Source organism: Sceloporus undulatus, chromosome 1, assembly GCF_019175285.1.
Source record: "Sceloporus undulatus isolate JIND9_A2432 ecotype Alabama chromosome 1, SceUnd_v1.1, whole genome shotgun sequence".
Taxonomy (NCBI): domain Eukaryota; kingdom Metazoa; phylum Chordata; class Lepidosauria; order Squamata; family Phrynosomatidae; genus Sceloporus; species Sceloporus undulatus.
Window position 1 is genome coordinate 1,436,021 of NC_056522.1, and position 26,995 is coordinate 1,463,015.

At 47.5% G+C, this 26,995-nt stretch overlaps 1 protein-coding gene across 1 annotated transcript in view; it reads right to left on the reverse strand.

Moving 5' to 3' along the window:
• Positions 1-21,564: 21,564 nt before the first annotated feature.
• Positions 21,565-26,995, reverse strand: part of LOC121919786 (dystrobrevin beta-like) — a 206,651-nt gene continuing 201,220 nt past the window's right edge. Inside the window, 1 exon segment of the mRNA XM_042446691.1 lies at positions 21,565-26,351. The gene's annotated coding sequence lies outside the window, so the exon portion shown is untranslated.

The following is a 26,995-nucleotide window of genomic DNA, read 5'->3' on the forward strand; positions in this document are numbered from 1 at the left end:
CTCAGCATCCTTTTTCAACTGTGGTGCCGGCCCTCGAACTGGACACAGTCGTGCCTCTCATGACGTGGCCAAAGTACAACCACCTCATTTTTCTGTACTAATGTTACTCATAAATCATAATTCCTCCATATCAATGAATGTAATGCTAATAGCTGTGACATAAACAACTAGCAAAATTAAAACTATACCTTTAAATTACAATATCATATGCACAGCCTAAATGCATAATAAGCCCCATGTTTGAATTATTTGTTAACTTTTTTGTAGTTTCATGGGGTTAGAGCTAAAATTTGGGAAGATGTGATGTTTTTAAAGACAATTTAAAAATTATAAAAAAAATTAATTTTAAGAAAATCAATTTTTTCCCCAAACCTTGAGGCCTCTCCTTCCTCCTCCTGCTGAGCCTTGCCTCTCTCATACCAGCTCTTCAGCATTTTAAAGGATGCAGACAAATGCCACAGCCTGTTTCTGCCCAAAGGCAAATATTTGGGGGAGCAATGGTGCCAGCCTTCTTAGGGTCTCCATACCTCCTTTGCAATTCCCCTCCTGTCTGCCTGCAAAGGGATCTTGTAGCAGCCTTGAGAGTAACAGAGAAATGACCTGGTAGCAGGAACATTCATAGACTTGAGTCTACTTGGTGCGCACAAAACGAACTGCCCCAGAGGGGCACACCTAGTTGTTCTTGTTGTGTGCCTTCAAGTCATTTCCAACTTATGGCAACCCTAAAGTATCATGGGGCTTTGCTGGGGAGGGGGTTTGCCATTGCCATCCTCTGAGACTGAGAGAGGGGGACTACCCATGCTCACCCAGTGGGCTTTGACACGGCTGAGCTGGGATTTGAATACTGGTCTTGATAGTCCTAGTCCAACTCTCCAAACACAGCGCCATGCTGGCTCTCAGTTACTGAGGCAGTGGCATCACCAGCGGGGTGCGGACTGCCCCAGGTGGCACCTTAAGAGGGGGTGACACCACTGCTTCCCAAATATCTGTCTTTGGGCAGAAACAGGCCCCGGCACCCAGCTTTGTCCTATTAAAATGCAGGAGAGATGGGGTGGGGCTCAGTGGGAAGACAAAGGAGAGGCCCCAAGTTGTTTTAAAAAAGTCAAATTTTAAATGTCAAAGAGATAATTTTTATTTTTTTAAGAAATCAAATTATTTTCTTTAAAACATTTAAGTTTAGAAACATTTTCTTTAAAATAATCACATTTTACCAAATTTTCAGTTCAACCACATGAAACTATGTCTCTGTAAATGCATTTACGCTGTGTGTATGATAGTGTACTTTAAAAGTATAATTTTAGTTATACTAGATGTCACAAATATTACCATTACATCTGGTAATATATGGGAATTATGATTTATGAGTAACATTGCTACAAAAGGCATTACTAAGGATTGGGTATGGTATGATATGGGAAGACGTCAATGCAGGCGTGACACTGTGAGTTAGCGCACCAAGTGACACCAGCCCTAGTGACCCCACTGCACCCAGCTGGGCTTGCATGCTTTCCAGGGGAAGTCCTACTCCTCTTTCTGTGAAATCCCATCCATGGCTAATACAATTTGAAAAGAAAACTGAGGCCTCATTCCCACTAATGTTTAAACCACATCGTGATTCGGTACAAACTGGTTTAAACAAGCATGGTTCCCACTTAATCTGAATTGCTTTTGACCCATGTAACCCGCGACTTTTTGACGCTGGGTTTTTCCAATTCTATTGGGCTAATTTGACTTATTTTGAAATAAATCGATTCAGCCCAAGTGGGCACCATGCTGACCTTGCAGTGGATGGTGTGCAAATGTTCCCTAAGGAGCTCCTGCTCTGCTCCCCCAGTGGCCCACCTGTGGCCAATGGCCCTGGCTTTACCTGCCAACCCTAACCCATCCTCCCCAGCCGGCTCCTCTGCCTTGCTGCCACTGCCTCCTTCACTTCCTGGAGCATCGTCAGGCATTAATGTGCAACCGGCCGGAGAGGGAGGCCAGCCGGTCATCCTCACAGCTGGGAAGTGAAGGCAGGATTCAGTTTATGGTGATGGATGGGAGCAGAGGGAGAGGGTGCCACAATGCCAGGCCATTAAAATGGAAGACAAGGAGGAGGATCATTAACATCCTTGTCACCCGGGTCACCAGCCAACAGGAGGGTTGCCCAGCTCAGCCTCTCAGATGAATGACAAGGGTTGGGCATGGGAGCCTGCAGCCACTGACCAGTCTTCAAGATGCCCAGGGGACCTGCCACACCATCATTGGCCGGACAGCATGGGATGCCAAGCCAAGGGGTCATCCTGCCAAGCCAGCGGAGTGGACAGGAGCCCTTGTGGCTAAGTGTCCCAGTTCAGGATCACCTCTAGATTTCTAGATCCAAACCTGAGACCTAGGAATGGTCCACGGTGGTGTCACAAAGCCTTATGCAATAATAATAATAGTAATAATAATAGTAATAATAATAGTAATAATTCCCGCCTCTCCTCAATCTGGATGCTCTAGGTCTCTGTCCTGGGCCCAGTGCTATTCAAGATCTTTATCAATGACGTGGATGAAAGAATAGAGGGCATGCTTATTACATTTGCAGATGACACTAAATTAGAATACACTGAGGACAGGGTCAAAATTCAAAGTGACCTTAATAGATTGGAGAGTTGGGCCAAAATTAAGCAAATGAATTTCAACAGGGAGAAATGTAGGACACTATACTTGGGCAGCAAAAATGAAATGCACACAGAATGGGAGACATGTGGCTTGACAAAGTACATGCAAAAGGGATCTGGGAACCTTAGTAGAACACAAGCTGAACCTGAGCCAACAGTGTGATGATGCGGCAGCTAAGAAAGCCAATGTGATTCTAGACTGCATCCACAGAAGTCTAGCATTCAGACTGAAGGAAGTAATAGTACCACTCTCTTCTGCTTTGGTCAACCCTCACCTGGAATAGTGTGTCCATTTCTGGGCTCCACAATTCAAGAGGAATATTGCCAAGCTGCAGTGTGTCCAGAGGAGGACAACTAAAACAGCAAAAGAACTTCTCTGCCTGAGAATTCTCAATACCCCTCCTTAAAACTGCAAATCCCAGAATGCAACAGGAGGCAGCTAGAGCAGTTAAAGTGGAATAGTAGCACTATAAGAGTATAGTGTGATAATCTAGATAGAATCATAGAATGCTAGAGTTGGAAGAGACCCCAAGGGCCCTGATCCAGCCCAAACCCCCTTCTTCTGCCATGCAGGAACTCACAATTGAAGCATCCCCAGTGACAGATGGCCATCCAGCCTCTGTTTAAAGACATTTACTCCAGTGGGGGCATGGCATATGCATGATGCATGCCCCCAGGTTGCCAGGAACACGCCATGAAGCCGCCCTGAGCAACCACACAGAGGTAGTGGCATCTTGACATTTGGGTGCCGTAGTGTTTACATGTCACTGAAACCTGGAAAAACCTTGCCATGGCGGCAAAGGCACAAAAAGGAGTGGCTTTCTTTTTTCTTTTTTAATTAAATTTTTATTGGGTTAAAAACAATAACAATACAATACAACATGTAAACAAATACCGAAACATAATATACATAAAACTGACATTAACAGAATACAAGGCTACAGTAACTCTGACTTCCTAGGAGAAACACTGTGACCTTATTATGCCATGATATAAACATTAATACAAATATATTTAACTATGCATTCCCCATTTGCCGTGTTATCATTGTGTTTTTTCGATATGTTTCACATGCGCATTAAATATATTTACAATGCTTTCTTTCTCAATTATATTTTGTGTTTCAGCTTTACCAACCCTCTTTCGCTTCAACAATTCAAATTTTACCAATAAAAGTTGGATGCTATATCTTCCTTTTTAACAAAAGCGATTAAAGGTTCCCATGCATTCTTTATCTTCTCCCAATTGAGTCCTTTAACATAACAGGTGAGTTTATCCAGTTCCATAAAGTCCAATAGTTTGACCAACCATTCTTTCCAAGTGGGCAATTCGGCCCCCTTCCTTTCAGAGACCGTCCGGGCGGCAGAAGTCACATAGAACAACCATTTTCCAAATTTTCCCTCTGTTTTAGTCTCTGAAATCATACCCAGTAAAAATAATTTTGCATCAAACTTAACTTGCCAATTTAATATCTGTTGCATTTTCTTATGGCTTTGTGTCCAATATTTTTTAACACAATCACAATGCCACCAGAGATGTGTAAATGAGCCCGGGGCTTTTCCACATTTCCAGCAGTCTGATTTTTGGTTCTTTTAGATTCTAGAAAGTTTCACGGGTGTCAATTTTGCATCTTATGGTAATTTTCTTTTACACCAATACATACTGTATAATTTAGTCTCTTATACCAAGTTCTTTCCCATTGCTCCAATGGTAAAGTCTCATTTAGATCTTGAGCCCATTTTATCATAGAAGGCTTAACATATTCTTCATGCATTTCCAATTTTAGAAAAATTTCTGCCTCTTCTTTTTGTGCCGGGAAAATGCCAAATCAGAGACGCAGCATGTATTTGCTGCGGCCCCGATCCAGAGCTCAAAGGGGCGGTGCAGTGCTGTCCCTTTACGGCCACCTGTTTCGGCCCCAAGTTGGCAACTGTTAGCCAGAGGACTTTTTCTTCAGTTGTCCCCGAATTATGGAATGACCTGCCAGAAAAGATTCAACAGCTGAATACTCTGTCTGAATTTAAAGAGCATTAAAATCTACTCTCTTCCAGCAAGGATTATCTAGATGATTAACTAGGTATTCCTCTACTATCTCTTTACTTATTCTGTCCTCTGCTCCATTATCCTCAGGTTGAGCCCCTTTTCCTTTTCTGAGAAGATGGAGGCAAAGAAGGTCTTGAGTAATTCTGCCTTTTCTCTGTCTTCTCTTAGCATTTTGCCATCTTCTCCACGCAGTGAACCTACCGTTTCCTTCTTCTTCCTTTTGCTGCGGACATATCCAAAAAAGCCCTTTTTATTGTTCTTAACCTCTCTAGCAAGACTGAGTTCATTCTGTGTTTTAATAATAATAATAATAGGATTTATTTATATGCCGCCCAATCACTGGGAATCCGGGCGACTTACAACAGAGGGGATAATAGATGGGTCCCTGCCCTCAGGCTTACAATCTAAAAGACACGATACAAAAGGAGAAGGGAATGGTGAGGGAGGGAAGAGATCAGGTCCAGCATTCTTCTCTCCCTCTGAGGCCTGGACCAAGGCAGGGATGGACCGGAAGGAGGGCTCTTCTTCGTCAGGCTGGCCCTGGTGGAACTGGGCCTTCCTGTTCACTCCCTCACAGGCCGAAGGATGACAGTTAAGGAGGGATGAGCCTCTTTAGCTTTTCTGATTTTATCCCTACAAATGCCTGCTATTTCTTTGAATTCCTCTTTGGTGATTTCCCCCTTTTTCCATTTCTTATACATCTTCCGTTTCAAACTCAGCTCCGCTGAAAGTTCCTTAGTCATCCATCCTGGTTTCTTGAGACTTCTCCCGTTTTTCTTTCTCACTGGAACTGTTTTAATTTGCGCCTTCAGTATCTCCCTTTTGAGAAACTCCCATCCAGCCTGAACTCCTTTCTCTTTTAGTATTTCTGGCCATGGGATCACCCTCAATACTTCTCTAAGGCCCATTACAGACAGGCCTAGAAGTGCACGTTCTGCGCATGCTAGGGTTAGAAAGGGGCGTCCTTTCTGGATGCCCCCAACCCTAGGACGTGTGGAGCACGCACAAAATGGCGGCGGCCTTTCCACACGGCCGCCACCATTACTACGTCATGACCGCGTTGCCTCTAAATGGGGTGGCGCGGTTGTGATGTAGTGGGGCCACATGAAGGCACCTAGTGCGCCCTTCCCGCGGCCCCGGAAGGAGCTCCGTTTCAGAGCTCCTTCCAGGTTTGTGTCGCTGGGCGCAGCCTTTAGATGGCTGTGCCCAGCAATGCAGAGGAGAAAGAGGCCAAGTGGCCCCTTTCTCCTCCTCCTCGCCGCCGCGGGGTGTCCTTGGAGCTTGAAGCCCCAAGGACACCCCTTTCCAGGCCTCAGGGAAGTGGCCTTTTGCCGCTTCTCCGCGGCCTGGAAAGCGGCGGATCGGGGCCTCAGCGGCTGCCGCTCTAGCCACTGAGGCCCCGATCTGGCAAGGAAAGGGGCGGGTGCAGGTTGCCTCAAAGGGGCGGTCTCTAACGCGCCTAAGTTTCCTGAAATCCGCTCTCCTTAAGTCTAGGATGCGTGTCTGGCTATGCTTGCTGGGGGTACTCCCAGGCTCCCCTGCTCTGTCCCTGAGGTCTGTCCTTGCTGCTTTTCCTCCTCATCCCTGATAAGGGAAAGAGCTTCAAATTGATTCTGTAGTTGCAAGCTCACAGTACAATCTCTGGTTTCTCTACTTCTATTTGTCATTTGTCCATTCCTCCATAAGCCCTGCTTATGGGAAGTGACCTCCTTCCCAGAAAGTTCCTCTGTGTGTTCCCTATCCAGGACCATCCATTCCGTTTTCTGCCCAGGAAAACCACTTGCTCCCTAAGATGCCGAAGTGTAGATACCTGGGCCTCCAGCTGCTGGGCCTTCTCTTCCAAGAGGGCTACCAACTTGCAAGTAAAGTTACTCACATCCATAGCCAAGGCCACAAACATCCCACAAGTGTTGCAGGTGACTGCAGTAGCTCCGTCACTGTCCATACTGAGAAGTCTAAAGTAGTTATTTAAACAGCACTTTGGGTTTCCCTCTCAAAACAACTTCCCTGTTAAACAGCCACGTAAAAGACCCTAACGCACTCCCTTGGAGGTGGGGGAAACAGAGGCTGGATGGCCTATCTGTCAGTGATGCTTTGGTTGTGCCACAGGTGCAGGCGAGAGGTCAGGAATAAACGCTTCCAGAACATGGCCACATAGCCCCCAAAACCCCACAAGAAGCTATGGATGCCAGCTGTGAAAGCCTTTGACTTCACATTCTCCAGCAGAGTTTGCTATTGCCATCTTCCGAGGCTGAGACAGTGTGACATGCCCAAGGCCAAGAGGGGAAGTGAACTCTGATTGCTAGAGTTGTGGTCCAATGCTCAAACCAGTCATTGCTCATTGCTACATGCGCTTGAAGTTCCTGCATCCTAACTAAACAATGAAAACTTTGCTTGAGCTGAAAACTTTAACTCAGCATCTTATAGGGTTGAGATTGAACAAAGAAAGGAGAGAGAGAGAGAGGTAGAGAGGTTTTTATATGACCTCTGACCCTATACTTTTTTGGGTACCATGGCCTAGTTGCTCAGCTACACAAAGTATTTATGACCATGCATTGCAATAGATAGGGGAACAAATGGAGAAATTCGAGTTAATGGGTATAGGCATGCAGGAGGCCTCTGCTAGCCAAAAGAAGGGTTGTGTGTGTGAGAGAGTGTGTGCTTGGTTTTCCAATGCAAACTAATGGGGTGTGAAAGCATGTTAGCGCACACAGGATAAACAGAGCTGGAGCTGGAAAAGGGTGTGTGAGAACCTGATGGAAGAGGTATAGCAGCATGTAGAGGTATGGTTCATTTTAAAATGTATATATATTCTGTCTTCTAGAATCGTAAGCAGTTCTAATTCTACATAGGATACTTGGTTCTATATAGAAACACAGAGTCACATTGGTGTTTGTGTATGTTTTTAAACTGGTTGTTGTGGCTGCTGTTATTGTTGTATACCTTCAAGTTATTTATAAATTATGGTGACCCTAAGGCAAACCTATCACAATGTTCCTTGGCAAGGTCCCTTCAGAGGAGGATTTCCATTGTCTTCCTCTGAGACTGAGAGAGTGTCACTTACCCAAGGTCCCCAGAGGGTTTCCAGGAAAGAAGAAGTGACATGAGAGCCCTGTTTAAATATTTGAAGGGATGTCGGGCTGAGGATGGAAGGAGTTTGTTTTCTGCTGCTCCAGAGAACAGGATATGGACCAATGGATGTAAAATGCAATTCTTGGTTGCATCAAGAGGAGTATAGTAGTGTCTTGGTCAAGGGAATTCATAGTGCCACTCTATTCTGCTTTGGTCAGGCCCTGCCTGGAATAATCCTGCGTCCAGTTCTGGGACCACAATTCAAAAAGGATGTGGAGAAACTGGAGCCATGTGTCCAAAGGAGGGTGACTAAAATGGTGAAGGGCCTGGAAACCATAAAGCCCTATGAGGAGAGGATGAGGGGGCTGGGTTTGTTTGGCTTGATGAAAAGAAGGTTAAGGATGACATGCTTGCCATGCTTAAATATTTGAAGGGATGCTATATTGAGGAGGGAGCAAGCTAGTTTTCTGCTGCTCCAGAGAAGAGGACACAGAGGAATGGATGCAAGCTCCAGGAAAAGAGATGGAGTGGAAACAGTGGAACACACTGGAGTCTCCTTCCTTGGAGGTGTTTAAACAGAGGCTGGATGGCCATCTGTCAATGGGGATGCTTTGATTTAGATTTCATGCATGGCAGAAGGGGCTTGGACTGGATGGTCCTTCTTGGGGTCTCTTCCAACTCTATCATTCTATGATTCTACAGGAAGAAAAGATTCCTCCTAAACAACTTCCTGGCAGTAAGAGCTCTTTGACAGTGGAGGACACTGCCTTGGAGTCTCCCAAGGACGACTCTTTCTTTGGAAGGAGTCTCCTTTAGAGGCTGTTTTTAAGCAGAGGCTGGATGGCCACCTGTCAAGAGAGCAGGCTTTGGTTGTGTCTTCCTGAATGGCAGAATTGGGTTGGACCCCCCCCCCCCCCCCCGCTTTGGGGTCCCTTCCAATTCTAGGATGTCCCAACTTTCTAGCATTGTAGAGAGTTAGGTATTGAAAATCATTTGCTCCTAGAACAGTGGGATATGCTGCCTCAGAGAGTGTTGGAATCTCCTCCTTTGGAGGTTTTTAAGCAGAGTCTGGATGGCCATCCGTCACAAAGATTGCCTGGAAGGCGTCTTCCTGCATGGCAGCATGGAACTGGACTAGATGGCCCTTGGGGTTCTTCCAGCTCTGTCATTCCAGGATGCTATGAAGTCCCCTCCTGGAAGTGTTTGGGCATTTGTGCACAATGGGCAAGGGCACTTTCCACCCGTGTTTCCAGAAATGGAGCTGTCTATCCGGTGGCATGACGCAGGAACAAATGCACACAGGAAGGCAGGTGTACACACTCAGGTGTGCTCCCAGTGTTGCCACCTTTCCATTCAAACTTACAGGGCTCGCGTAGCACAATATGGCCCTCCACGTGGTGAGATTATTTGCTATACAACCCGGATTTAGGATCTCAGCTGTTGTCTTCTATCAGCCGTGGATCATCCATCTGTGGCTTTTCAGAATGACAATTTTAGCCTATGTGTTTTTCCCCCCTTAGTAATAACATTTATTCCCAAAAATACAACTCCAATTTTTGGCTCATTATCTTTGTCTTTTACAGTTGCCATAGTAGTAGAACGTATATTCAGGAGGGTCATTTTAAAAAATCCCAGCTACTAATAGAATTACTATTTTTGCTTCTGTCTACTCCAACAGTTGTTTCTCATTTTTAAGACTCTGTCCTTAGCACTTACTGTAAAGGATACCTGTAATGACAGAATGCCTGGAAAGGTATATATGCTTTTCTTGGAGGGGAAAAGTGGGCTTTCTCTTCTTTTTGGAGTGGGACTTGGATCCTTGGACGGAGCCGTTGGTGGGTTGCGTTTGCAAAAGTTTGGTGAGGAGTTTTGTAACGGGGCTCCTCATTCCTCCATAAACATTTCCTTTCTAATATAATCACACGGCTATACTGCATAACAGCTTGACTTAAAGCCCACGTTTAACTGTTTCACAGCTTCATCCCGCATCCTGCTCACAATTGGTGCATTATATAAAAAAGCTGCAAGGATAATGTGGGCATGCTTCCTCTGCTTTAAGTTTACATCTTTCCCCATCTATTTGTCATCAATAAAGCAATAATTTGTACTTGATTGGGTTTAATTTCACTGCATCCCTGGAGCCTCAGAGGAGCAGGGCATGGATGGATGGGCCAGGGACTCCAGAGCATTACAGATGAGACGAAAGGCTCAAATCCCACCCCACCCCAGCTGTCTCTATGGGGTCCGAGTGACTCCCACCCAATCACCCCTCATCCTCTGGCGGGATTTTAGTGGGACTTTGGGGTACCAAAGAGGAAGAGAGCCAGAGAGTCACTGTGGGGGACAGAGTTTGCATAGTGTCATGGTTTGAGTGCTGAACCAGAACTACAGGGGACCTGGGTTCGAATCCCTGCTCAGCCCTGGGAATCCAAGTCTCTCTCTCTCTCAACCTTAGAGGATGGCAATGCGAAAATTTATGCAAACCAAAACCCAAATTGCTGGAAGTGTAATAAAACTCCTGGTTCTTTCTTTCATCTATGGTGGAACTGCCCCTATGCATCCAGATTCTGGAAGCAGATTCATAAATGGACACAACAGATATTGAATTATAACTTCCCCATGACACTGGAATATTATTTACTAGGAATGATCCCAATAGATGATTTAGAAAAAAGGTATAGTCAAGTTTTAAAGCAATTGTCTTCAGTGTTTTGTTGTTGTTGCTAACTGCTGTCAAGTCACTTGAGACTTATGGTGACCCTCTTAATGAAAGACTTCCAGGATCCACGGTGGCCAACAACCCCATTTAGGTCTTGTTTTGTTGTTGTTCCTGCCTCAATCCATGGGGAGAGGTGGAAATTTATTTGTTTGTTTATTTATTTATGTATTATTTGTTGCTGCTGCTGCTGCAAACTCAGGGCAGATGCAGTTTCCTTGATGGACTCAGTCCATCTGCCATGCAGTCTCCCTCTTTTCTTACTACATTTTCGTCCCCCAGAAAAAACCATACAGGGCTCCCAGTCCTGAAAAGCACCCAAATCCAGACTCACTTCATGCAAATGAAAACCACCCAGGGCCAGGGGGATTCCCCGCAGGCAATGGATCAATCATTAAATCGACACACATGTCCTCCTGCATCCCTTCCCAGCCGGAGGCCTTGCCATTCAACAACAGACCAGCACAGAGATTAACATGGAAAACACTTTCTCCCAACCATAAGTTACATAAGTATTTCTATACCCCACTTGCTCCCATGCCAGCATTCTCTGAAGATGCCAGCCACAGATGCAGGTGAAACGTCAGGAACGAACTCTTCCAGAACATGGCCACAGAGCCCAAAAAACCCACAAAAAACTATGGATGCTGGCCATGAAAGTCTTCAACTTCATGTTCCACAAAAATGTAGGACATTACAAAATAAAACCTAAAAACATTCATAGAAATATAAATTCATTATAAATTACTATTATTACACTGGGCCCTTGGTATCTGCTGGACTTTGGTTCCTGGACCCCCAGTAGATACCAAAATGCATGGATGCTCAAGTCCCATTAAACACAATGGCATCGCAAAATGGTGTCCCTTATATAAAATGGCAAAATCAAGGTATGCTATTTGGAATTTATATCTTTTTGGAATATTTTCTAGCTGAGAATGCTTGAACCTGTGGATAAAAGGTCCATGGATCTGGATGGCTGCCTGTCCTCCTAGATCCATCCTTGTCACTGGAGGCCCAGGTAGGCTCTGGGGCTTAGAGCACTTGGGACCGGATCGACTGGTCCGCTAGCTTCAGCCTTTCCTGGGCAAGGATGACTTAGCCACAGCAGTCCATGCATCTCCTGGTTAAACCTGGGGCTGTGCCCTTGAAGATGACTTGGAAAGTGCAGCTAGGGCCAAATGATTCCTTCCAGAGGAGCCGAAGCAGCATGGCCCTAAAGGCCAGGGCCTGGGGACCTTGATTGACCCCTAGTCTGTTATTCTTTCTCATTTTCTTCCAGGATTGAGGGCACAGACCTCCATAGTCTTCAGCATCCCAACAGTTGCCCACCCCGATCGACACCCACTGGCAGCCCACATCCTCCAGGGTTTCAGGCAGAGAAGGTACCTGGAGGGAAAATGCCTGTGTTGGGGGGAGGTTGATCCCATTAAAAGTCTGGGGTGGGGGCTCTGCTCCAGAGTGACAGTCTCTCCTCTCAGCCCAGATGGAGAGCCTTACTTGCAGGCAGGCAGGCCGGCAGGCAGGCACCCACCCCATGTCTGCCTGGCACCCTGCAGAGCAAGCCTTTGACCCCGGAGCAGCAGCAAAGTCCTGGCAGATTAGCACCATGTTGCCCTTTGACCTCCCCATTTGCCCGCATGCTGGGCACCTGCTGTTCCTGGCCCCATCAGGCCAAGCGACTGCCTGGCCTTAACCTGCTTCTTCCCAGAGTTGCCTCTAATGGTGGTTCCCCAGCCCCAACACTGTGGGTTTCTTGTGGGGGACAGCTGCAATGGTCATTTAGTAAATTCAAACAAAAACCCACCAAACAGTGATACCAACCGCAAGGCACAATATACTTGTTGCAAGCTTTGGAAGCTCCACTGGCTTCTTCATCAGGCAAGATGTTACATACCAAAGCAGGAGAAAAATTAGAGATGTTAGTAAGATGCCTGCATGTTGTTGTTTCTGTCCCTTAGTTAAGATGGCATGGGGAGGGTAGCATTAGCAGGCTGACCCCTCTTCCATCAGCTGCAAAAGTGCCCCATGGAGCTGCTGGGCAGAGCCAGCCCCCCTCTCTTCGTGGGCAGCCATGCCAACTCTCCTCCAAGTCCCGCTGCAAGTATGGAGCTCCTGACCCCCAAAGGCTTCAGCAGTGAGTCTCCAGCCAGATTGTGGAAGCTGTTTGAGCTGCAGTGGTCACACCGTCCCAAAGCCATCACTTTATTTCACTCTGGGGGAGATTTACTTATTTGCAGAAAGTTCCACTGGTGTATTTAATGGTGGGAGTCCAGGAGGGTGAAATGCCTCCTTCCACACCCAGCTGTGCAACGTCCGCCAGAGAGTGCCCACCTGCTGCCCATCTGTGCCCACTTGTATTGGGGTGCAGAGCAGCATCTGGGCACCATCTGGCTGCCATTGTGCTGCAGAAGGATATATTGGATATGTGTGAAAGGGATCTAGGAGTCTAAGTAGACCACAAGTTGAACATGAATTGACAGTGTGATGTGGCAGCTAAAAAGGCCAATGCGATTTTAGGCTGCATCAATAGAAGTATAGTGTCTAGATCAGTGGGTCTCAACCTTCATAATACCGCTACCCTTTAATACAGTTCCTCACGTTGGTGACCTCCAACCATACAATTATTTTCATGGCTACATACAAATATGTGTTTTCCAATGGTCTTAGGCGACCCCTGTGAAAGGGTTGTTTGACCCCCAAAGGGGTCCCGACACACAGGTTGGGAACCACTGGTCTAGATCAAGGGAAGTAATAGTGCCATTCTATTCTGCTTTGGTCAGGCTTCACCTGGAATAATCCTGAGTCCTGTTTAGGGCCCCACAATTCAAAAAGCCAGCCAAAGGGCAAATTTGAATTGATTCTGATCCACTTGTGGTTCACACTTGCGCAGAATTGATTTATCAAAAAAGACACAGAAAAAATCAGCATAAAAAAGAAGCGGTTAAATGGGTCTGGTGCATGGCCCCCCTCTCAGAATCACTTCCGCGGCTCAGTTTAAGTGGGAACCAGGGTTGTTTGAACCGGTTCGAACCAAATTGCGATCCGGTTTAAAAGGTAGTGGGAATGAGGCCCTAGATTGCTTTCACATGTACAGTGGGCCCTTGCTTTATGCGAGGATCCGTTCCAGACTGCCCTGCGTAAAGCAAAAAATGTGTAAGTTTCAGCCCCATTATATGCAATGGGGCTTATGCTTGTTGCACAGCCACGCGTGTACCCTGTGGCCGCATGTACCATTTGCACGCCCCATTGAATATAATGGGCTCATGCTCGCTGTGTGGCAATGCGCATGTGCGGGGCACTCACCTGTTTCCCAGGCAGCTTCAGCATATGCTGAAAGCCACCTATCAGGAGCCCTCATATGGCACGGGCTCACTGTACTGTTTTCAAGCCAGGTGTCCCACATCCTATATCTGCACATTTCATTTCTTGTTAAACATGCTATATTTCTAGTACCTTTTTTTATGTGCCGTAAAGTCAGCTTCGATTTATGGCTCCTCACTGAATGAGAGACCCTCAAGACCCCCCCTCGACCCCCCCCTGGTCATCCACAGCCTTGCTCAGGTCTTGCAAATTAGAGCAACCCTGGTTCCCTTGATGGGGTCAACCTCCTCTTTTCCTGCTGATTCCCACTTTCCTCGCTATTACTGTCTTTTCCATTGAGTCATACCATCCCATGTTGGCCAGCATCCTGCTAGTAACATGCACAGGTATAATTGGTGTTACTGCTGCAAAATGTTTTTGTTGGACATTATACAATGGTTGCATCCAACTGGCAGGGACAGAAACAGAGGTCTGCATGTGGAACATGTACCTATATGCCAGCAGTGGCCCTCTGCTCACTCCAGCGAGAAGCACACAGCTACCAATGTGCATCACACTGAGCACTGCAATTGTACAACAGCGTGTCAGCTATGTGCATCTACTAGTGATCCATGTACATTGCTGTTGTAATACAAGTTGTAATGCTAGCGTAATGCAAGTACTTTGGCTATTGGACTAGAACTCTGTACTGGAGATCAGGGTTTGAATTCCTGCTCTGCCATAGAAACCCACTGAGTGATCTTAGGCAAGTCATATTCTCTCAGCCTCAGAGGGAGGCAAAGGCAATCCCCCTCGGAACAAATCTTGGCAAGAAAACCTCATTATATCTTCACTTTAGGGCCACCATAAAATCAGAAATGATTCGAAGGCACACAACAACAGGCCTTTGTAGCTCCTCCATCGCAGTTCTATGGTCAGTGTCTGTCGGACGTTGACCACAGAGTTGCCCTGGAGGACCCAGAGATTCCTAGAGAGGATACTCTACTAGGCCTTTGTAGCTCCTCCAGCGCAGTTCTATGGTCCAGAGTTGCCTGGAGGACCTAGAGATTCTTAGAGAGGTGTCCTCTCAGGAAAAACATAGTATTTTTGTTATTTGTGGTTTTTCCTCATTCATGGGGATCTTGTGCCTCTAACCTTAGCGAATGTGGAGGGACAAGCATAATAGTAAGGATGGGAAGTGGGTGAGTGGTCTGTTGTGAACCCATGAAGCCACCTGGGCGAGTGTGGGCAACTAGACTGTCACTGTACCCACATCTTTTTAAGGTTTGCACCTTGGTTCCCTCCACCCAGAAAGGCAAAGGGACCCCCATTAAGAAGGTCACACTCTGGGCTCTTATGGGAAGCCTCTGCTTCTGCACATGGTTCTGCCGGATATTCACACCACACACGTCCAGATGGATGGGACTCATTTATTAAATATTTGGCAGATGAGAGAACATGGCTTTTAGTTTACACGGTTCTCTGTCAGATGTGTTCCCAACATGTACAGAATCTCCCAGATATTTAGACAACTTCTCAATGAAAACATCCACACGTACAGCCCCCCCCCCGTGGTTCACATCCGTACATACAGGTGTATGCGCGTGGGAGTGTGTGTATCTGTCCGTGTGCAGACATACAAGGGGAAGCCATTGTCAGCTGGCATTACAACAAAGACCCCTAGAGTGGTCTTCTGCCAGGACCAAGCGATGAGGGTGTGTGGCTACACAGCAGGCAAGTGTTCATTGTGAGTTGCAGGGCTTGCGGTCACTTGAGGATCCAAGATGGGCTTGCCACAATGAGGTATCACTCTCTCAGACACACACACAGACATAGCGCACACACCCCTTCCCTTGGGGCACCCAATCCCACTACTCCCCTCAAGTCCCCCATCCTCAGCAGCAATGTTTGGGGATGAATGCCACTGAAATGGTATTGTCCATCATGTTTTCTGATGCACTAACACACACATATGCGTGACAATCCAACCAAGGTCCACAGCCATGGTCAGTTGAGTCCAGAGTTCAGTTCGAAAGAGGTGCCTTGCTCCTCTTCCAAAACTCTCCAGTCTGCTCAACACTCCAGACAATATTTCTGCCCTGCCTTGCCTTCCACTGAGCCTCTGGCAGCCATCTTGCCTCTGGGGCAGCTCTATGGGGATGCCCAGCCACGCTCCCCTCCTCCTGGGTCCCTGAGGTGAGCCCCCAAATGCCTACCAGTGGCTCCAGTCCAAGGATCCCTCTCCCTTCTCCCCGGCCTGTTTGCAGAATTTCCTGAAAACTGAATGAATTTTTATTAGTCCCACCTCAGTGTGCATCTTCCCAATGCAGACCTTGCAGGTTAAGCATTGTTTTCTCCAATGGCTCCAACCTTGGTTTGGCAGCTGGAAATCTGAACCAGCTTAACTGGATATGGCACATGCAGTGACACATGCAATGATCCTCTCCCACAGGTCACCCGCAAAGCAGGGCGCCCAAAGGGCAGCAGACACACCCTCTCATCCCCAGGCCGCTGGCACAGCTGCTGCCTCCCTGGCACGCGCTGGACCCACAGAGCTTTTCCGGCCAACTTTCCCACACCTGTTCTCACTTCGATGTGACCCTTTCCACATTGATACTCCCCATGCCCTCATTTCCTGGGGCATGGGCGAAGGTTGGAGGAGGAAGGGCAAACGATCAGCAAGAACTCTTTGGCTGGCACAGGTGCCCACTCGGCCTGCCAAGGGCTCCCACCTGGCCCTTTGATGACTTTGACAAAGGAAAGGCAGATTGGTCTGCTCAGTTCAAATATAAACTGTTCCCTCTTTGCACAGCCCTCTTCCGCACTTTTACTTTGGGGATGCCCAGCCTAGAAACTTCAGAGGGCTTGGAGATATTGCAGGGTGGGCTAGCATTTGCTCATATGGATCACTTAAATATTAAGTGGGTTGCTTAAACCATTTTGCACACCACACATGCAAGGTCAAATGAAGCAGTGAAAAATATCACTTGGGATGCAAATAACATCTGGTCACATTTCAGAGGGGACACACTGGAGGCGGTAGTGGGCTTGCCAGCTTCTCTGCATGCCCTCCTCCACTTTTGCAGAAACTTTGCTGCTGAACTCTGAAGCGAAGAGGGCTTTGGGGTGACTAACCCACTCTAGGAAATGGAGGCATGGGTGGGTAGTCTGGCCACATATAACTATAATTGCCAATACAGCCAGGATAAGAGCTGAAATTGGGGAAAAGCTTCTTACCCTTAGGGAGCGGTGCCTCCGGGCTCCATCCCTGCAATGGCCAGAAGCCACAGGCAAAACCACCCCTGCTAGGCCTGCCAGCAGGGATCAAGACTGGCTTTATTTATTGCATGTATACCTTGCCTTTCTCCTGGAACTGTTTACCTTGCAAGAGTCAGCATTGTTGCCCAAAGCCAAAGGGACAGAGGTGCTGCTGCTTGCTGCCCAATCCCTCCTTTGCTTCAGTTTATCCCATTTCTCTCTTCCATAACTCTTCAGAGATTACAGCTGCTGCCAAACCCACCACTGATGGCCTGGTGGCTGCTTTCCTGGGCTCCCGGTGGCCTGTTGGATTTTATCTGGGCCCATAACCTGTTGGATTTTATACTGGCCTGGATTCAAAGAAGATGAAGTGAGCATACTAACACCACCCATGACCTCCAGCCACAGCTGAGAGGGCCCCTGGACCAAAGAAGAGCCATTGTTTTGGACGAGACTGAAGGCCTCTCTTGTTCAATGCAGGGCAGCCAGGTGCACCAAAGGGAAGGTAACTAGCAAGATGTGAGATAGGCAGTTGCAGCCACCATGTCATGCTCCTTGGGAACTGATACGCAGCAGAGCATTGGGCCTCCACTAACAGAGGTGACAGGTAGCCATTCTGACAACAGCCAGGGACGGCTTCCCCCTCCGTGCCGCCTGACGGATTTGAACGGTGTCTGCGTCGCTTCCTGCCTGGCTGAGATGAAGCTTAGACCACCGACTGGGAAACACACACTTCGCATTGCAGCAGGAAGGATTTTTAAATGCAGGTAATCAACATTTTATCCCAGGTATGGAAATTCTTTTACTATTTCTATTTCTTCATTGTCTAGGTTGAACTTTTGTAAATTCTCCATGGTCATTATTTTGGTTTTCTTTACATTCAACATTAAGCCTGCCTTTGCACTTTCTTCTTTGATCTTCCTTAGTAGGTGTTCCAAGTCTGTGATGTTTCCAGCTATTAATATGATGTCGCCAGCGTATCTCAGGTTGTTGATATTCCTTCCTCCTGTTTTCAGTCCTCCTCCTTCTGTGTCCAAGCCTGCTTTTCTTACAATATCTTCTGCATATAAGTTGAACAAGTAGGATGAGAGGATGCAGCCTTGCCTGAGCCCTTTCCCAACTGGGCACCATTCTGTTTCTCCGTCTTCTGTTCTGACAGAGGCCTCTTGTCCAGAGTACAGATTCTTCATCAGGACTATCAGATGCATTGACACTCCCATCATGTTTTTAAGGGGCTTCCATAGCCTTTCATGATCTGTGCAGTCAAAGGCCTTGCTATACTCTATAAAGCACATGCTGATTTTCTTTTGGAAATCCCTAATCCCATTAGCTATTGTGTGTTTCCAATATGGTCCCTAGTGCCTCTTCCTTTCCTGAATCCCACTTGAACCTCTGGGATCTCTCTCTCCATGGATGGCTGGAATCTAAGTTGCCTAATTTTGAGCATGATTTTGCTTGCATGTGAAATTAGAGCTGTTGTACTTTGGACACATCATGAGAAGGCACAACTCACTGGAAAAAACAATAATGCTAGGAAAGGAAGAGGGAAGCAGAAAGAGAGGAAGGCCACAAGGAGCATGAGATGGACTTTATTAAGGAGGTCACTTTGGGTATGAATTTGCAGGCCCAGAGCAGAGGGAGTCCTGGAGATGTCTCATCTTGCCATGGGTCAAGTTTGACTCAAGAGTGGATAACAATAACAAAAGCAAGGTCTGCAGCCATGGAGATACTATCAGGTGAGGAGAGAAGAGGCTTCTGGATACTTTCCAAAGCTGCTCCAAGTGGGAGTGTAATCAATGGAAACTCAGCAAGTGACACATAGAATCCTAGAGTTGGAAGAGATGCCAAGGGCCCTGATCCAGTCCAACCCCATTCTGCCATGTAGGAACTCACAATCAAAGCATCCCCTGTGAGAGATGGCCATCCAGCCTCTGTTTAAAGACCCCCAAGGGAGGAGACTCCACTCCGAGGGAATATGTTCCTCTGTCGAACAGCCCTTACTGTCAGGAAGTTCCTCCTAATGTTGAGGTGGAATACTTGCAAAAGAGGACAGATGGCCTTCAAGATGCCCCAACTGGATGCAATTCCTTGCTAAATTTATTCTCAAAGCATGCAACAGGCAGTTTTTAGTATCATTCTTTCTATTCCAAAAAGTCTTCAGAAACTGCTCAGTTTTCAGATTATTAGAAGTTCAGGGTTTTGTTGTTGTTAACTGCCCTTGAGCCGATCTTGACCCATGGAAACTCTGTGGATGAGACATCTCCAAGACCCCTCACCTCCACTGCTCTGTTCAGGTCCTGCAAATTCATACCAACGACCTCTTTTGTAGAGTCCATCCATCTAGCATGCAGCCTACCTCTCTTCCTACTTCCCTCCACCTTTCCTAGCATGATTCTTTTCCAAGGAATTGTGTCATCTCATGATGTGTCCAAAGTATGACAACCTCAGTTTTGTCATCTTGTCTTCCAGGGAGATTTCTGGCTTGATCTACTCTAAGGACCCATTTCTTTGCCTTTTTGGCTATCTATTGGACCCTCAGCACTCTTCCCCAGAACCACATCTCAAATAAATTGATTTCCAAGAAGGTCTTTGAAAAGTGCTCATTTCCATAGACTAACAGAACTTCAGGGTCTATTCTGTGCAAAATGTGCATGCAGCATTTTTGCACAACAAAGATTTCTCCACAAGGAAAAAAAATTGGTGCGGAATATTATATTCAGCCCAGAAAATGCTGTTCCTTGCACAGACATGCTGTTTCCTGCAGAAAACTCCAGTATTTTCTATTCCAAAAACAGCCTTTTTTGTGCAGAAAATATTTCCGCATAAATATGGTGCTCAGCAAACAAACTGCTGTTTTCTATGCAAATCATCCACGTTTGAATTTTGCTAGAACAAATGCCAAACTGCACAGATTTCTTTTCAAGTCCAGGGTTCTCCTCCTCAGGGTTTCTGAACATTCAAGAAACGTGTTCTTTGGCCATTTTTGCAATATTTCCGAATATGGAAGCAGCCTCAGCGCATGAGTTTTGGCAGCAGACCTTTGTCTCTAGAGCTGCAAGCTCTCCTTTCCTGCTGATGTTTAAAAGCAGCAAGTGTATGGAAGCCCAGCTAGTCAAAAGAAATCCTCCTCTTTGTTAGAGCTGGAATCAGATGCCCCTGAAACAGGCAAATCACTTCACCTGCGGAAAAGAAGCAACAGGTGCCGAAACAGCCCAGGTGTGCCTCTGGGCCGGGCCAAGACTGCTTTGAGTTGGGGGCTTCTCAGCCATTCCCCCTTCGCCTTGAACAGTGTATGTGATGGAAAACACTTGGCACCCAGTGCCTCCCCTTTCTCTAAGTTTGGTTTTGTTGTGATACCTAATTTGTGGGGAAGGAGCCAGTGATGACCTGAATAGACTAGAAAGCTGGGCCAAAGCTAACAAAATTAACTTCAACAGGGAGAAATGTAAGGTAGTGCACTTAGGACAGAAAAATGAAATGCACAGATAGAGGATGGGGGATACTTGGCTTAAAGAAACTTATACATGTGAAAGGGATCTGGGAGTCCGAGTGGACCACAAATTAAACATGAGTCAATATTGCGATACGGCAGCTAACAAGGCCAATGCGATTCTAGGCCACATCAATAGAAGTATAGTGTCTAGACCAGGGGTAGGCAACCTTTTTGAGCCGGGGGCCGGGTTGCTGTCCCTCAGACAACTGGGGGGCCGAAGTCAAAAAATAAATAATTAAATAATGTTTTTAAAAAATTAAATATATAAATAAACCAGGACAAATGTAGGACAAAATTTTCAAATGGAGGTCACTTTTTAAAAAAAAATGGAGGACACGCGAAAAAAATTGCTGATTTTTAAAAAATGTTAATATAAATGCATGTTTCTGAGGCTTCTATAGACAATTGCCCCCCAAAGGTCCCGGCGGCAATTGGAGGCAGGACCGGGCTGGGGCCGGTCCCAAGGCCTCGCCGGGCCACATCCGGCCAGCGGGCCGTAGGTTGCCTACCCCTGGTCTAGATCAAGGGAAATAATAGTGCCACTCTATTCTGCTTTGGTCAGGCCTCACCTGGAATAATTCTGTGTCCAGTTCTGGGCACCACAATTAAAAAGGATGTTGACAAATTGGAGCATGTCCAAAGGAGGGTGACTAAAATGGTGAAGGAACTGGAAACCATGCCCTATGAGAAATGACTTAGGGAGCTGGGGATGTTTAACCTTGGAGAAGAGAAGGTTAAGAGGTGATATGATAGCCCTGTTTAAATATTTGAAGGGATGTTACATTGAGGAGGGAGCAAGCTTGTTTTCTGCTGCTCAAGAGACTAGAACGCGGAGTAATGGATGCAAGCTCCAGGAAAAGAGATTCCAGCTCAATATTAGGAGGAACTTCCTGACAGTAAGGGTTGTTTGACAGAGGAACACACTCCTTTCTCAGAGATTGTGGTGGAGTCTCCTTCTTTAGAAGTCTTTAAACAGAGGATGGATGGCCATCTCTCACAGGGGATGCTTTGATTGAGAGTTTCTGCATGGCAGAATGGGGTTGGACTGGAACAGGGCCCTTGCGGTCTCTTCCAACTCTAGGATTCTATGATTCTGGTACCAAACCCCAGCAGATACCAATGACCTACTCTATTGTAGGATTCTATGATTCTGTGATGCAGATAGGATGTTTGGGTCCATGTGGAAGCCTACAAAGTGAGCTCTACTTGTACTTGGGGGGTGCTGGTCCCTGCCTTTGTGGCTTGTCCCAGGAGAGGCAAAAGCTGTGCCCCCCAGCTTTTGGGAGATGAAAGGCTTGGGCAGGCTGGTGGAAGTTCAAGGAAGGCTGCCTCCACAGAACTATAATATGCAGACCAAGAGAGGTAACCATGCCACTTCATTCAGACTTCACCTGGAGGAATCTTGTGTCCAGTTCTCAGTACCACAGTTCAAGAGGGATGTTGAAAGGCCAGAGCATGTCCAGAGGAGGGCAACTGAGATGGTCAAAGGTCTGGAAATAAAGACTTATGAGGAAGGGCTGAGGGAGCTGGAGATGCTTAGCTTGAAGACCGAGGGGTGACATGGTAGCCATTGTTGGATATCTGAAAGGGTGACACACAGAAAAGGGGGCAAGCTTGTTTTGTGTCAGTCCAGCAACTAGAACAGGAACCAATGGCTTCAAATGAGAAGAAAACAGATTCCACCTAAACATTAGGAAGTTCTGGACAGTGAGATCTTCCACAGTGGCAGGTGGATTTCCCATCTTTAGAGGTCTTTAACCAGAAGTTAGATGGGTATCTTTCAGGAATGCTTTAGCTGGCAACTCTTACATAGCAGGGGTTAGTCTAGATGGCCCTTAGGTTCCCTTCCAATTTTAGGAATCCATTCTCCTCAGTGTGCATCAAGGGAGCACCACTGCATCTCATGCAATCAACCACCCTCTGAGTAAAGGCCTCTGCAACTTAAATGGCCAACCCTGACCTTGGAGTAGTTGGCCAACGGTTTGGTGGCACACCTGTCTCCTGAAGGAAGAGAAGGGAACCATTCCTCAGCCCCTCCAGGAGGCCCACAGGATGGGATAAGCCCCCAGCTGCCCCTCGGATCTCTCGCCCACTCAGGAAGGCTTGGAGCCTGGCTCAGGGCCAAGCCCCCAGCCCCTCTTGGCGCTGGTAATGTGAAGCATCTGCTGAATCACTTTGTAGGCGAAAATATATGGGGCTGTGGGTGACGCGATCCAGGAACGTGGCCCTGGGGGTCACACAGCACAAATCCAAGCTGCAAACCTCCGTCGTCTGTCTTGTCAGGGCTTGAACAAAGAGCAGACAACCAGAGCCACCTTTTGCAGGAAGCTGGAGCCTTGGCACTTCGTGTGCCCACTTAAGGATTTCACCTCTGCAAGACAGCAATAGGAATGGTCAACAAGGCTGGCTGCAGGACAGTGAGTGCCCCCAGGGCCATGGCCCCAGGCCACCACAGGCAGGTGGCAACCAGGAGCTTGGAACCTTTAGCAGGAGTTCTTTCTGCCACTCTTTCTCAATCAATTGGGTCCATCCCAATTGTCCACTGAGGCCAACTTGCCCAGTGTGTGCCTCCCAGTTTCTGTGATGAAGGAGGGAATGCAGCAATAACACCCACGCCAGATTCTCCAAAGACACCTCTTCCCAGGTTACTGAAGATGCCAATTTGCTCTCGCTCCAAATTGCAGTTGCTAGTTTTCCTTGGACACCCAACATCAGAAGGGCTCTCAGGTGAAGGATGGAGCATCTCCAGAGGCAGGCCCCAAAGCAGCCAATTCCAACGATGAGGAAAGAAGTTTCAACTAAATATTAGGAAAAATTTGTCAAAGCTGTTTGACAGTGGAATGGACTCTTTCAGCAGGTCCTTGGAGGCCTTAAAACTGTTCTTGGAGGTCTTAAACAAGAGGCCATCTCTGCAGGGTGCTGCGGCTGTGGATTTCCTCCACTGGCAGAGGGGTGGTCTAGAGGGTCTTTGGGAGCCCTTCCAACTCCACAATTCTGTGATTACACTTTCCTTCTGGGTTTTCTGGCCCCTGAAGCTTCTCTGCAGCCCTCCTCAGGTTTTCAGGAAAACAAAAGGAGAAGCTAGGAAACAGAAAGAGATCTGTTTTGCTTCCTTTCCTTGGGCAGATGGAAGTCAGGAAGGAGGATGGATGGTCCAAATCAACTGTCTCCTGATTCCTTGGTACTCTCCAGATGCCTTGGACTAGAATGTCCATCACCTCCAGCTAGTATGCCTAGGGATTCTGGGAGTTACACTCCCTGCCATCTGGAGAACATGGAGTTCAGGGAGGCTGGATGCTGACTGCAAGAAGCAGCAGGACGGAAAAGACTGCCAAGGCCAGACATGCTACAACGGAGAAAAAAATGGTCTTCTAAGGTTGTCGTTGTCACCATTGTTGTTGTCCTCCTGCTCCCAGGTTGAGGAGGGGGACCAGGCATGGCATGATGTCTTTAGCCTGTGACTGGTCTTACAAGTGGGCCAACATCTGGCTGCATCTGTAACGCTGGCTAGTATGCCAAAATAAACATGATAAAAATCCTTATCCTTGGGTTGCACTGGTCCTAATGCAAGTGGCTTGAAGAAGAAGACCAGTTGGTGAAGGATAACAGCTGTTGGCATTGTGGGAACAGGACCTCCCGATGCCCAGGCCACAAGGAACAAAGCAGACCACCCTGGAAGGTGGTGGGCTTCACTTTGGGAGGTTTCCCCATGCCTCTTGGATAGACACCTGTATCCCGTGTCTATCCAAGAGGGGGACCCAATTGACTTTGGAGTCCCTTCCAGCCCATGCAATGGATCCAAGACCCTGGCCACTTCCCCAGACCCATCCAGCTGGTGGGTGAGGGGCTCCTGGCCTCTTTTCCTTCTGGGCCAGACCCTTAGGGACTGTTTCTGAAAGCAAAGTGGGGAGGGAAGGGACACACACACACACACACACACACAAACACACAATTTGGCTAAAATGGAGGTGGTTGTGGTGGGAGCCAGGAGGTAAGCTTTGAGAACTTCGAGAAGGGCCCATCTCTTCTTTTTCTCTTATCATTCAAGAACTGGGATGGTTGTTGGTTTGCCAAGGCCCTGTGCTTACCAGTCCTTCAAAAAATGGGAAAACAATCCTGTCTCCATGTGCAGATTTTTCTGCGTTTGCCACTGCCAGTGCTGTTTCACCCAGGAACTGGTTTGCAGCGTGAAGGTGCCCATCTCTTCAGACAGTGGCCATGCCTTATGTTCAGGCTCTCCCTGAGCAAAGAAGAAGATAAGAGACAGGAGCAGAAACTCCCCCTAGAAGGTGGTTGGGTGGGGGGCACAGGGGTCTGTTGGCAAATCAAGCCTCAACTTGGTAGTCCTGAGGTTCAGGGCTTCACAAACAATTACGCAGTTGAATGCTGAAGCTTCATAGAGCTCTCTCACCTCCACAGAATGGAAACTACACCTCCTGCCTTCCCAGATGCAGCCCACCACACCAAACCAACACACAGAAGGTCCTCCCAGTTCACCAAAGGACTCAAGAGTCTGCCTGCTAACTGGTGCTCCTGAAAAAGTTAAATCCTTATTCCTTTGCCTGACTGCTGGCTCATTCACAATATTTAGTTTGGACCCAATCTCCAGTCCTGATGTTCACCCACTTTGCCTCTACTGTCGAAGGGGAACACAGGGAGATGACCGCTCCCTCCTTGGCACAACCCTCCCATTCACTCAGCAGGTTTATCACTGACCTCATACTCTCCCGACGGGGAAATCGATGCCCTTCACCTATCCACTTGGAGCAGCCTGCCCATAAACTTGGAGGAAAGGGGCATAGGTAGCGAGGCTCCCCTTTTGAGTAACCAAAGGTGGCAGATGAGAGCCACCTGGGGATGCCAGGCTCAAAGATGCCTCAAAGCTTAGAAACCCAAGACATAACAGCTGCAACACTAAATCCTGTACTCTGAGGAATCTCCACAGGGCTCCTCCTGGGTCCTGATGCCAGGATGAGATGTGTGGCGTGGGGTGCCCATCATGGAGAATCCAAATGGTAGCCCATCTTGTTAAACAAACACGAGGCACAATCCACCAGGTGTTGTCCTGCATAATCCCCATTCAAAGGAACCAGAGCTGGGCAAGGGCATGGTATTATTCTAATGCTGCTCCAAGCATCACAAAATGGGATTTGCACAGTGGAAGTTCTTGTGGATCTCCTCTGTCCACGGGCCACACTTTGTGGCATCTGCTCCGGCTGACACAGGGTGGACCCACTTTCCTTGCCACACCCACTCCGTACCTGCGCTATGTCCCACATCCACACACATTCACATCCACATGCATGCACGCACAGCAGCAACAGATGAGCAGGCGCCCAACATTCACCTGCACGAGAGAAGCAGTCACCACCATTGCACGAGGAGTCCCCGACCGGTCTTCCATCGCATGCCATGGGCACAAGGAAATGTCTCTGGCGTGCAAGTGAGGCATGGGAGGTCACGGGTGGAGCTGCCAGGTGAAGATGGTGATGTGTGGGTTGGGCAGGGAGGGTGGTATTCACAGGAGGGTGGCCTGGCTCTTTGGAAGCTCCTCTCGGAAAGGTTTCCTTGCTGAAACGGAGATGAGTCTCTGTCCAATTACTAGCACTGGGACACCCATGGAAACAGGACATGCAAACCTAAGGAGATGCCCCCCCACCCGCCCCCAGGAAAGTGGCTCTGTCCACTGGAAGGAGGCCGGCTGCTTCGCTGCTGCAGTTGTGATCGTCACGGCTTCACGATGGTGGGATGGGTCAGCTGGCACATGCCTCGTTGGAAGGCTGCGAAGGCGGCTGTAGAACAGGAGGTCACCTCTCTTGACCTGCAAGGAGGGATAGAGCTACCAGTCAGAGCTGCCTGCCCCCCTGCAAGGAGACCCCAATCAAGCAGACCCCTTTCCTCTCTGGCTGAAACCCCTTTAATGACCAAGTCCCAAGAGTGAAGAGGCCCAGAGGTCCAAAAGGAAGCTAGAACACAACCCTCAACGACGTTCAACCAATGAGAAACCAGTGCCACATGGTTTGCGCACAGATCAGATGCAAACAGAATCTATTATTTATTGGCCTGTTTGTTTGATTTGCATCTGGCCTTTCTCCCTACTTAGGATCCAAAGTGGCCCACGGCATTTTAAAAACCGAGTACAGTTAAAACCTTATTTAATTATTTACAATTGAAAAACAACAACACCTCTCTTGAGGGTTAAACAGCCTTGTTCAACCTTTTTTACAGTGGAGGAATCCTTAGAATAGGTCTCAGGGAACCCTGCATTAAAAATATTATATCTACCACTCAATATAGATACTATCTCTTCCAGCGGGCTTACCCACCCGACCTTATATAGGAGATTACTAAAAATGAAATGCTCCACTTCTGACTATTGGAAGGTGGTGGGCTTCACTTTGGGAGATTGTATGTATTGGATGATTAGATGATGGTCTAACTATTTATTGAACTAATGTTAGCATT